General features: G+C 42.2%; 1 protein-coding gene across 7 annotated transcripts in view; it reads left to right on the top strand.

Moving 5' to 3' along the window:
• Positions 1 to 6,029: 6,029 nt before the first annotated feature.
• arhgap12.L (Rho GTPase activating protein 12 L homeolog) overlaps positions 6,030 to 13,216 on the top strand; it is a 67,310-nt gene continuing 60,123 nt past the window's right edge. Inside the window, exon 1 of one of the 7 annotated variants that reach the window (XM_041565824.1) lies at positions 6,030 to 6,236. The gene's annotated coding sequence lies outside the window, so the exon portion shown is untranslated. Of the gene's footprint in view, positions 6,237 to 6,297; positions 7,001 to 7,042; positions 7,071 to 13,216 lie in introns of those variants that run through there. The other 6 variants (XM_041565818.1, XM_041565820.1, XM_041565825.1 and 3 more) reach the window with 6 other exon arrangements.

Genomic DNA, 13,216 nt, shown 5'->3' on the forward strand with positions numbered 1-13,216 from the left:
CACAAAGCTGGGACTTCTAAACAAGACTATAAAAAAAAGATCAAACTCCACCCCCCTACCCCATCAATGGCAAAACGTTTTAGATAAGGTTAGAATAGATTCAGTATTGATAATGAAGAAGCTTATTAGCATTGAGGAAGACTCCATTAAATGTTCTGCATTGTAGGTTCTCTTGGGTCAGATGTAGGTTTCCCACCCGTTGTGATCAAGTAAGGTGAACAATATCACAATCCCTTCCGCTGGATCAACTTGGAAAGTGTTTTTGGAAGACTTGATGGACTTGTGCCTTTATAGAACCTTACTTAGAATGCAAAATAACTTCTGGCCTCTCTTATTATTCTAAGGAATTGCCAACAATATAGGCACCATTTATCTGTTATTACCACAATACACACAATGATATGTTAAGCACTGATTTGATGGGTGAGTCTCTAACTCAGTGGTCACCAACCAGTAGCTCGTGAGCAACATTCACCAGCCCCTTGGATGTTGCTCCTAGAAGTCTCAAAGCAGGTTGAATTTCCGGCTTAGAGGCAAGTTTTGGTTGCATAAAAAAGGTGTATTGCCAAACAGAGTCTCCTATATGCTACCAGTTCATATAGGGGCTACCAAACAGCCAATCATGTTTGTGTAACTATTTTTTACATTTAAATGTGGCTCACGAGTAAAAACAGGTTGGGGACCCCTGCTCTAACACCACAATTCATATCTTGACTTGAGTATACACTACACAAAAGGTGGGAAGGATGTTGATATTGCATCTTCCCTAAAACTCTGATTAAGCATGGGTGGATCCATAATCATTTGTTGGACTGGATGTAGGGAAAGGCAGTGCCCTGGGTCATGACCATGTGTTGGATAATTATTTTGATATAAATTACTATACATTTTTGGCCATGGTACAGATGCGCCATAATTATGATACACCACATATTCTGTTCTGTCACAAGATGGGGAGACCTGGCTACCTGCATTGCCCTGGTCCTTATACCTTCTACATTTGGCCCAGACATCAGTCTGGATTTTAATTCCCCACTGATCAACTGTAATCCAATGGGACTGCATGACACCCAACTCAATTCAGACTAAAATGCAGTGGTGGAACTACCGGGGGAGCAGGGGGTGCGAGCGGGCCAGGGCCCGCACCCCCTCAGGGCCCCCCAGCAGTCCGTGCACCACATACAAATCCTGCCGTACGGAGGGGGGCGGGGCCCGGCTGCGCGTCACGCACCAGGGCCCGCCCCCCTCTAGGATCGCTACTGCTAAAATGTCTACGTAACCTGACCATACACTCAGGGGCATATTCATGATGTGTAAAACGGCAGAAAAATTTGCCACACATCGCCATGTAAAAAACCATCATTTTTTACACGCTTTTTCTTTGAGCAGAACTTACTTACAAAGGTCTGATGCAGTATAAAATAACAGCGGCAAATCTGGCATTCACATTGCGTAAAATAAAGCAGCTTGATAAATTCGCCATTTATTTTACACAGCTTTTAAAACCGTTTTTTTAAGCTACTTTTGTTTTACACAGAATAATAAATAGGCCCCTCGGTGTGACTGAAGAAACATATGCTTGCCAGTAAATTCCACAGAATCCTCCTTTAGGAAAATAAATGCAGATGTTTGTTTTATGAAAACACATAATGACTCCGGGTACACAAGATTCCAATGGCAGGTCACGTTTACATACTCCCACTACTTTTGTCCTTGACACTGGAAATACTGACCATTGGGTAATCCAAGTTAGGGGCCGTTTTATAACATGGTAATAGGTGGAAGATAGAAACCAGTATAAATATATGTTTTATAAACTGACTTCTGTGGCTGCCATTAATACAACGACAGACCCATAAATAGAATAGACTCTATACAACATTTAGCATTAAATCCTGCAAGTAATGTAAGCAAGTCGACTTCATGTTCCTAACTGTGCTGTACGTGTATAGAGTTGGAAATGCAAGCATTAACCCATCAAAATCACCCACAATTTCAGTCGTTTAAAATGCTGCAGGGAGGAACATAAGCCAGCGGGAGTCCTACAAGTACAGTGCAACAATGGAGGGATTTCACAACCCGGCTTCATAAATCTCTGTACAGAATAAACGGTTTGTAAAACAGATGGTGTGTGTTTGTTTGTTGTATATTAAACAAATGAATGAATGAATGCCATCCTTCTATTTATACCATTTATATGCCTGGCATAAATTATGTTGTTTATAAATCACTGCTGTTTTAATAGCACTGTAGCAAAATTAAGTTGAGGGAGCATTAAAAAGAAAAGCCTCCAAAAAATTCCATGGTCAGAGCAACATGTATGTAGGGGCCCCTGGGCCAATGATTTAATCATACTGTGGCTCTATGCACACCCACTGGGAGAGGACTGCATCAATATGGCCCTTATCTACTGCTGCTTTTTAACCTGACCAAAAGATTATCGGTCAGGCAGGCCACATACACCGGCCAGTAAGCTGCAGGATTTGAACCTGTTGGGCCCAAATGGACCCTCCACACACAGGCCGCCATTAGGGGAAACAGGGGGGACAAGTGTCCTGGGCCCGGGCATGAAGGGGGGCCCGGCAGTGTTGCATTTTTGAAAGAGCTGGGCCCCCCATACGAACAGCCGAAGGACCCGAAGCCATGAAAACAGCCAAAGCCGAACTCCCAAAGAGGCGAAAAGACCCGAAGCTATGAAAATAGCCGAATTCCGAGTCGGCGAAAAGACCTGAAGTCGCGAAAAGTGTCGAAATTGAAGTCCTGAAGCAACGAAGAGACCCGAAGTCACGAAAACAGCCGAAATTGAAGTCCCGAAGTGGCTAAAAGACCCAAATTCACGAAAGGAGGCGAAGTTGAAGTCCTGAAGCCATGAGTTCAATTCTAATGAACACCAATTTGTGTTTTTGTTTTTAATCCCCTGGCCACCAATGTATTATTTTAATATTATATAGGCCCCTGCCACCAATGTTTTTATAAAAAATATTTTTGGGGCCCCAATTTTTTTAACCTGTAAGGGGGGCCCTGGCACCAATGTTGTTTTAAAAAATATTTTTTGGGGCCCCAATTTTTTTAACTTATATGGGGGGCCCTGGCACCAATATTTCTTTTAACTTATAAGGGGGCCCTGACCATTAATAGCTTTTTATAACTTGTGTGTGTGTGTGGGGGGGGTTACTTTTTTAGCGCTGATGTCTGTGTGGTCTTTTAACTGCGATGTTGTACGGGGCCCCATGGTTTCTAATGGCCACACACAGTGACATGCCTCCCAGTGCCAGCTGCCCCTCTCCTTTGTGCTGGTCCCAGTCTCTCCCAGTCATCCCCACGTTACATAAATTGCAGCCGCAGTCACCTGGAACTGAGGTCTATATGCTGATATTAAAGCCTGTCCAAGGCTTAGGGTGAGATGGGGCTGTCACTGTTTCTGGTATAAAATGCTTGGTGATCTCAGGATTATGAAAGGCTTGAGCGTCACAGCGTGTCATGAAATGCATAGGGCCACAGTGTGTCACAAACTGCTTGGGGACCGGAATGTGCCATGAAATGTTTGGGCCAATGGAACTTAAAAGAAAGCAGAAAGGTGAACAGGCAGTTCAGCAGTAGCCAGCAGCTGAGAGGAAGGGATAGGTAGTCACCATTTACGCACCTAGCCACAGAGACCCCTTTGGTATGCCAGCCAACATGTGGTCTAGTCAAAATTGAGCCTTGCAATTGATATGATACAATCCTCAAGTGATGTGAATGTGCTCAGGATAACAGCATTATCTGAAGCACCACTGCAATCTAGTTTCTTTGGCTGAACTGCTGCATACAATGGTGTTTTTTAAATGACTTGGACTAGACTCAGGGTAAACATGGATAACAGATGGGGGGCCATATTGTTTAGTTATTACCCTTTCAGGCTTACTGCCATCCCTACTGAAAGTGCTGCTGTGTCTGTTGCAACTGATACACACAATGGTCAGCGCTAGAGTTGCCACCTTTTCTGGAAAAAAAAATACCAACCCTCCTATATATTTATCTTTTTTTCCCTATTAATAACATTGGGATGAACCATCATTGGCCAGGCTAGTAAAATACTAGTCAGAGCCCAGTGGCTGTCGTCCAATTCAGAGGGAGGGCACCGTCATTTCTCCACTCACTGGCTGAGGCGGCATCTCTGGGCTGTAACAATGAATGAGGAAGGGTGGGTGCTTGTTCGGCCAGTGACTGTGCGGCAGCTGTGGGGTTACAATGGTCTGGGGATCCCGAGAGGACTATAAATGCAGCCTGAGTTACTGATAACCTCTTTTTATATTACAAGTGATTTTTCCCCTTTATATTTTTAATTTCTGTTTCTTTATATGTCTTTGATGGCCTCATGTTGGTTTGTTTCTTGTGACGGATATCTCAATCTATATCTCTACAAAACCCATTAGTAGTGAAGGTGCTGAAGAATATATTAGTAACCCTGTGATAACAAACCTGTAAAAAAAAACCAGAGGGCCAGGTCAACATGGAGTTCACAGTCTCCCCATATTTTCTGGGGTTTCCAGATTCCAAAACACAGACTACTTGTCTTCATATTAAACAGGCCCCACAGCAATATCATTTTAGGGTACCATAAACTTTGGCCATAGGACACTTGTCATGTTAATGCTTATTAGTTAGGGCCCCGCTGCCCCCTCATACAAAAACACCATAAAATTGATTCCTCGGCCCCACTAATTTATCGCAATCCTAAAGATGAGTTTTGCTAGCCCAGCTGGATATAAGATTTAGCACTCAGCAGCCTGTACCATTCTTGCACTACTCTCCCTTCCCATTCAACCAGGGTTCAAAACCAGCCAAAGTCAGCTACAAAAACAGCTGAAAACTAGCCAAGGGGCACTTCAAAAGTAGCCCACAAATAGCTCAATATGTGCAGTGAAAAAAAAATCTTAAAAATAAATGAATAGATGTGAAAATATTCCTTTTTCAATATTTAATGATTAGCACATTTTTCAATGAAGCAAAATGGGAAAGATTTGCCCTCTTCAGCAGGGGCGTAGGAGATATAGGGGCCCCATGAGGAAATAATTCATATACAATTTCAATAAACATTGGTGAAACAGCTCAACCTCTAGACATGTTGGTGGCCAGCAGATTTGTGACTCAAAATTGTCTAAAATTGAGGAAAGTCACGGGAAAACAAGCTAATGCGTGACTGGAGACCGGGGTACAGAGCCCAAAATCTAGTAACGCCCGACTTCTACACAAGTCAGTCCCATTGCATGCTGGGTATTGCATACCTCCCAACATTTTGGAAGTAAAAAGAGGGACAAAAATGTTTTTTCCTCATGTAGCGCAGCAATTTTTTGACCACACCCCTTTCTGTGACCACACCCCCTCATTACCATGGTTGTTTTACAAAATTTGGCAGGATATGGAAGTTTGAAAATATTTCTCCTTAACTAAACTGTGTTTTTGTGTCTCAAATTGTTACAAAGTATCTTATTTGCACCTGTTAGCTGTTCTGGGCTCTCTGCTAAAAGCCAATTAAGTGAGAAACTTTGTTTCTTTTTCTGGCTGTTCAGTGCAGAGAAAAGAGGGACTTTCCAGTACAAATGAGGGACTGCGGGTTGAGCTGTCAAAAGAGGGACTGTCCCTCCGAAAAAGGGACAGTCGGGAGGTATGGACTATTGTAGTCTTACATTAAACTTGGCAGTGGGAAAATTGTTAAACAAATACTACATTACCCAACATGCTCTGGGAGACGCAGGCTTGGCTAGAAAAAAGTAAAAACCAGCCAAAGTCCCAAATCCGTACCTTGGCTAGTTTGTACTTTCAAATCCCGCCTAGGATATAAATTACTAGCCCAATTTGGCTGGAAACCCGCCAACCTGGCAACCCTACAATCAACTGTACAGCGCTACAGCAGCCAGCAACACAACTCATAACTCCCGATCATGTGACAGAAGCGCGGTGACGTTTCACCCCCCGATTGGCCGAGCCACGGCAGAGGGGTATTCTCTGTTCCCAATGCTTGAAGGTTTCGGCTTTTGCTTGTCCTCTCCTCCCTAAAGAGTGTGACACAGAAGGGAGGGCGGAGTCTATAGTGAGTGACACGGGAGGCGGAGTTGCCAGCAAGCTCAGCGCTGAGGGGCGGCTGTGAGTCTTTTACTTCCTCAAAGTGGTCTCTGTGGCGGGAGGGCGGCCGCTGTGACCACAAGGCAGGGTGCTGAGCTGGGAAATAGCTCTCGGCTTGTGCCAGGTACTAGGTAAGTGGGGAGCGGCCGGGGTGGGAGACACGGTGGGTTGGCGTGGGAGATTGTGATCGCTGTGTTACAGTTCAGTACTGCGGTGTGTCCCTGCTGCCTCGTACCTTATTCAACTCACAGGGGTGAGACTGGTAGAAAACTTCCTCCCTCCGCAACCTGCTACTTGCCAGCTGTTCCTGAACTACATTTCCCAGCAGCACTGTGGCGTGGAGGAATGCGGGGATGTAATGTAATGTAAGCACCTTATACCTGCTTCTATGGGCTGCTGGTCTTGCAACTACAATTCCCAGCATGCTCTGTCCTCTGCTGATTGGCCAGTTGTGATACAGAGACTTTGTCCAGCCCTTGTGTATTTGTACTTGTGGGGTACCTGGAAGGGAGACACCCCATCAGCCACTCCCTGCCCATAATTCTTCCTTATCAATTGGCACAGGGCATGTGTATTTGTTGCCCAGCTTTTCAGGAGATCCCTTTTTTTTGGCAGGGAGGTGGCAGATAAAATTACAACGGTCGTGTTTTATAATATATGACTTTATAGCTTCCCTGTAATTGAGATTATACACCGTTCACATCAGTCCTTGCCCCAGTGGCGCTTAGTCTACGGGTGTCCGGTAGGGTTGCCACCTTTTCCTATATATTTCTCTTTTTTTCCCTATTAATAACATTGGGATCAACCATCATTTTTACCGGCCAGGTGGCAACCCCAGTGCCAGGAGGAACCTACCTGTATGCTTTTGGAATGTGGGAGGAAAGCAAAGTGCACGGTAAGAACATAAGAACTCCATGCGGAGAGTAGCCGGGCTGAAGTCAACATCAGGACCCCAGCGGTGCAAGGTATCCAAGCTATTGCATCGTACTGCCCATCAGCTCCACAACATCCAGCTGTCAGAGGGATACTGGCAGTTGTAGTGAAGAACAGTTGTAAATGAAGCAGGTCCGACGTGTCCCCACTTATATGTGTCCCCCAGCATTCCTCTTAACGTCGCCCCGTTCCTACACGTGTGTCAGTTTTCCGTCTCGTAATCCATATCTGCCCTGCCTCTAGCTCTTAAAGGAGACATTTTATGAAAAAAAATAACGTACCAGTGCATTATACTCATTTAGATATAGAAGAATTGTGCTTAAAATTTCATGCTGATTTATTGAATATTTCTGCAAAAACCCTAATAATCCCTCCCTTCTCTTCCACTTCCCTGAATTCCCAGGCTGTGCAGGGGAGCCGTTGCACTCAGCTCACTGCACTGTAGGACAGGAACCAATCGGCAGCTAACAGGACCTGATAGAGAACTGAAGCCTATCTGTGCTTGTGTGACTGCAGGGCTGTGATTGGCTGTCCCCCTCCTACTGTGCTTTCATTTGAAACACGGACAGGGATCAAAGAACATCTATCAGGAGCTCCAATAACGGGGCTATTTTTAAAGATAATGTTCATTTTTTAGCAGCATGTAAAAGCAACACCACATATTACTCATAATTGCCTACAAAATAGGACTTTTTTTCATTTATCCTATATGTCTCCTTTAAACCAGGGCTGCCCAAAAGACAGATTGGGATCTACCAGTAGACCTTTAGCTGGTGATCAGTAGACCTCAAGACACTGTCAGCAAACAGATTGTCTAAATCCTCCTTGTTTCATGATTTTCATTCAGATATTTATTATGTAAAGGTTACATAAGAAATAGTTGTTTGTTAAATATAGCAATAGAAATTCTCTCGTACATCAATATAATATTTAAGTCATATTTTCCATGGAACAGAATGCTAACAATGCTTTTATGGATATAGATCATAACGGGTCATCATCACATAAAGTAGACCTTGCATTCGTAAAATATGGGCACTCCTGGCTTAAACTACATCTCCCAGCATTCTTCACTACCTTTTTTAAGAAGCTTGTTGTTTACTAACAGCCTTAAAATCTTTCAAGCGTGTTGAAAGTAGTTTCGCCTGCACCCTGCAAGCTTCATTGTTCCTTTTACCCCAGTTTTGTTATCAGCTGTATGGGGTGGTGACACCTCTGCTCCTCGGAGCATTGTTTCTATTGGGCAGTGGTTGATAAATAGAAGCGCTTTTGCGGTTTCAGAACTACAACCAGTTGCTGGGAACTGTTAACCATCACTGATATGGAGCTTGCTCATGTTAACATCTCATGACCTCCCCCTTTGTTTTCTTTCATTCTCCCCCCCCCCCTGTTGTCCTCCACTGTCAGTAGGATAAAGCAGACGTGATTTCCCCCTGAGGGGCTGTATTATCTAGTCTCATCCCCTTCCCTGGTTTTGGTACAGCAGAGCAGATACATCTGTTTGACACATGAGGAGTTAATATTAACCTAATCGCTGTGTCATTTCGTTCTGATTACCAGTGCCATGCTGGAATGCTTAGGGCAAGGCCAGGCATGGCGTTTTTGCGGCGTTTTTACGTTGCGTTTTTAAAAAAGAACAGCCAGGTGTAAATACGCCACTGAAACCACATGCGACCGTCAACATGCGTTTTTCAGCACGTAGGATTCTTTCCCCAACATGCACTTCTCATTGTTCTCATTGAGAATTTGGATGCCATATTTAAAATATGCTGCGTATTTACGCAAAATGTGGTTTCAAACATGCAGATCCCATACAGTCTACTGATTTGGTAGTTTCTTGACGTATTGGCGTTTCTGCTAAAAAAACGCCAATACTATGGTGACATAGTGCGTTTTCCATTAGTTTCAGTGGTAGTGCAGTTTATGCGTATTTACGCCTGGCTGTTCTTTTTTAAAAGCGCAAGGTAAAAACGCCACGTCTGGCCTTTCCCTTAAGTAGGTGCCTGGGGAATGTTCTGACACTTGCTTTTCACCAGGGTAAAAATTAATAATTCATTGCAGGACAAAAGCAAGGTTGAACTTCAACTATCTAAAAGCACATATCTCCTTTTTCCCGGCTGTCAACTGTGCTCAACCCACTCCTTGGTGGTCTCTTGTTTCCATTCTTATAGTTTGGAAGTGCTGGGCTAGTTAATAGCACCTCTGCCCCTTTTATATTGGCCTGTATTTGTCTGTGTTGCTGTTTAATCCTAGTGTGGGCCGAGGTGCAAAATATATGCGTGAACGTAATATGCTCAGATTCATTAAGTCATTAATAGGCTTCCCAGGCCTATTTGTATGACCTTGCTTGTTCATTTATAGTTATTTATTATGCCGTGATCATAACCTAGTGTTCTCATACAGACAGGCAGCCTGAGGTGAGGGGCACCCCAAAAATCTATCACATGGTGCTTGGTTCTAAACTTTGGCTGAATCCTGAATCAAATCCTAATTTGCACATTGCAAAATCCCAGGCAATTTTAAGATTTTTAAAGCTCGGATTTGTTTTGGCCGTGCACATGTATATTTCTTAATCCTGCTGAAAAAGGTTCAGAAACAGCCATATCCCTATTCTGGCGCATTCCCTAAATTATCTTGCGTATTCAAGTTCAGAAGAATAGATTATACACAGATGTTCTTGGTAATTTTCGCAAATCCCTGCATGTGGTCTCAGGCTTTTTAGCAACTCATAACAACTTGAATATACAGTACAGGTTTATGAGGAACACATTTATTCGGTTATCTATTTACCTTAATTACCAGAATATCCAGTTCCTATAGATTTCAGTAGATCTGAGCTGGAGAGATTAAAGGGGTGGTTCACCTTTAAATTAACTTGGTCAGGCCACACTGGCCTCATGAGGCAACTTCGGGCGACTTCGGAAAACGTTTTTTTTTTCATTTTTTGCTGGCGCAGAGTGAGGGAAGGCGTTTGGGGAGATTGGTCGCCGCAAAAACGATTAATCGCCAGGCGACCAAATCTCCCCAAAACGTCCAGTGTGGCCTGACCCTTAGTGTGTTCTAGAATGACCAATTCTAAGCAACTTTTTCAATTGGTCTTTATAATTGTATTTTTTAGTTTTTTAATTATTTGCCTTTTTCTGACTCTTTCCAGATTTTAAATGTGGGTCACTGACCCCATCTAAAAACTAATGCATGTTGTTATTGCTATTTTTTATTACTCCTCTTTCTATTCTGGCCTCTCCTATTCATATTCCAGTCTTGTATTTAAATCAATGCATGGTTGCTAGAGTAATTAGAACTCTAGCAACCAGACTGCTTAAACTGCAAACTGGAGAGCCGCTGAATAAAAAGCTTAAGAACTCAAAAACCTCAAATAAAATAATGAAAACCAATTGCAAATTGTCTCAGAATATCACTCTCTACATCATACTAAAAGTTAACTAAAAGGTGAACGACCCTTTTAAACTTGTGATCCGTTCAAGTTCATTGTACAGGTATGGGATCTGTTTTCCGAAAACCAGTTATGCAGAAAGGTCCAAATTTATGGGAAGGCTGTCTCCCATAGACTATATATTATACAAAGAATTCACATTTTTTAAAAGCAATTACCTTTTTTCTCTGTAATAATAAAGCAAAATCTTGTACTTGATCCTTACTGAGATATAATGCTTCTGTTTTGGAGGCAATCATGTTGGGTTTATTTAATGTATAAAAGATTTTTTAGTAGATTTAAAGAATGGAGACCCACATTACGGAAAGACTCCTTATCTGGAAAACCTCAGGTCCCCAGCATTCTTGATAAGAGGCCCCATACCTGTATCCTAACTAGGGATGCACCGAATCAACTATTTTCAATTCAGCCGAACCCCCGAATCCTTTGCGACAGATTTGGGCGAATACCGAACTGAATCCTAATTTGCATATGCAAATTAGAGGGCGGGAGAGGGTTAACCTTTTTTACTTCCTTGTTTTATGACAAAAAGTCACACGTTTTCCCTCCCCGTCACTAATTTGTGTAGGCAAATTAGGATGCGGATTCAGTTCGGCCGGCAGAAGCATTTGGCCGAAACCGAATCCTGTTGAAAAAGGCAGAATCCTGACCGAATTGCAAAACCTGGAATTGCACGCCATCCACTACCAATCAATTAGCTTTTGTTAAAAACAAATATTTCTGTGCACCTAGATGTTGTTGCATCATTGTAATACGCATTGTGTTGGCATTGACAGTAATGGTCAGGGGCATTGGCGAGAATAACCTTTTTGATTCTGAATAATTAAAACGGTTTATGTCCCTTTATGTTTTGTTTCCGCTTGCTGCCGATTTGTTGTGCCTGTACTGCAGTCAGGAATGCAGTTTTGCAAAGCTGGCTTTCTTTACATCCCTTATTAAACAAGAGTTATTCATGTAACTAGCCGCTTCTCTTCGGACGCCCTGTTCCACTTTATTTTTCCATTTCAGTGTTTGACCATCTGTTTCCTTGAACGGCAGCAGTTTTTGGCTTTTCGGCGGTGAACCCCAAGCGCAAATAACTCGAGTGCCTTCAGTGAGGAGAAGATACTGGTTTAAAAGCCAGAGAGTGGGGTGGGGGGTTTGGAATTGTTATTGATTATTGTATAACGTGGGAACATGACCAGGCCAATAAGCCTGAGTAGCTAACTGCCTGGGTGTATAAGCTGCATTATAGCTAAAACATGCAATTAATAGGATGAAGGGATTGTGTTTGCTCCCTCGCTAATGGGAAGCATGTTTTTGTTGTTGTTGTTGTTGGTTTTACTCTGCTTTATGGTACAAAGGGGCCTGTACAGTTGCTTGCCCTGATAATAATTTATATTAAACTTTTTGCATTCATTCTGATTATTTGTCTGCATCTGTAAAGCAGTAAGAACTTGTTTCCGCCTAATATGCAGTGATTTGCTGTAACAGTCTGGTGTAGGCTGCATGCAAAGCCTTGAACAGCATGTGGTGAGAGGGACGTGTAGTCATTAGTGCTCGGATCAGTGGGTTTCAAGTACGCTCGTTTTTCATTGTGAAACTGAGCAACATTCACAGCGCTGAAGAGAACAGCTATATCCCCACCGAGTATTGCTTTTAAAGCTGTCACAAACAAATATAGCGATAGAGTTTAATTTCCATATATATATATATATATATATATATATATATATATATATATATATATATATATATATATATATATATATATATATATATATATATATATATATATATAGGTATGGGACCTGTTATCCAGAATGCTCGGGACCTGGGGTTTTCCGGATAATGGATCTTTCCGTAATTCGGGTCTTCATGCCTTAAGTCTGCTAGAAGTTCATTTAAACATTAAATAAACACAATAGGCTGGTTTTGCTTCCAATAAGGATTAATTATATCTTAGTTGGGATCAAGTACAAGCTACTGTTTTATTATTACAGAGAAAAAGGAAATCATTTTTAAAAATTTGGATTATTTAGATAAAATGTAGTCTATGGGAGACAGCCATTCTGTAATTCGGAGCTTTCTTGATATCGGGTTTCTGGATAAGGGATCCTATACCTGTATATATATTTGTAGATATGGGAAGCGTATTACAAGCAAAGCAAAGACCAGTGTACATTTGTCGAAAGCAGGACCTTTCCATTTTCAGTACCGGAATAAACCCATTTACAGCCTTGTATTGGGTAGTCCGTGTCAAGCCTACTGCTAAATTTTTTGGGGGTTGGTAACGGCTGCTCCTTCTGGAAATAAACAGTACTGATCGTGATTAAAGAAACCATGTTTGTTCTGAGTTGAGTAGGATTGTGCAACCTGGAACCTTTCCAATATTGTAGAACTACAACTTTTTATTTTCTTATGCATTTGTAAACATATTCTCCAGTACAGCAGATGGGTTTATATAGTGAATAAAGCATACCTCCCAACATTTTTCAGGCTGTTCGTTCAGTGCTGAGAAAAACAGGACTTTCCAGTACAAACGAGGGACTACGAGTTGAGCTATCAAAAGAGGAACTGTCCTTCAGGGAGGTATGAATAAAGTCCCCCCTGTTGTAAAATATAAGGATATTCTAAGTTACCTAGGAGTTCCATGACCATATAAAAACTCAAGGCCAAACACTTTTATACAGGTCATGGAACTCCAAGGTAACTTCTAATATCCTCATATTTTGCAAATTTCAG

The sequence above is a fragment of the Xenopus laevis genome, chromosome 6L (assembly GCF_017654675.1).
Source record: "Xenopus laevis strain J_2021 chromosome 6L, Xenopus_laevis_v10.1, whole genome shotgun sequence".
NCBI classification, from domain to species: domain Eukaryota; kingdom Metazoa; phylum Chordata; class Amphibia; order Anura; family Pipidae; genus Xenopus; species Xenopus laevis.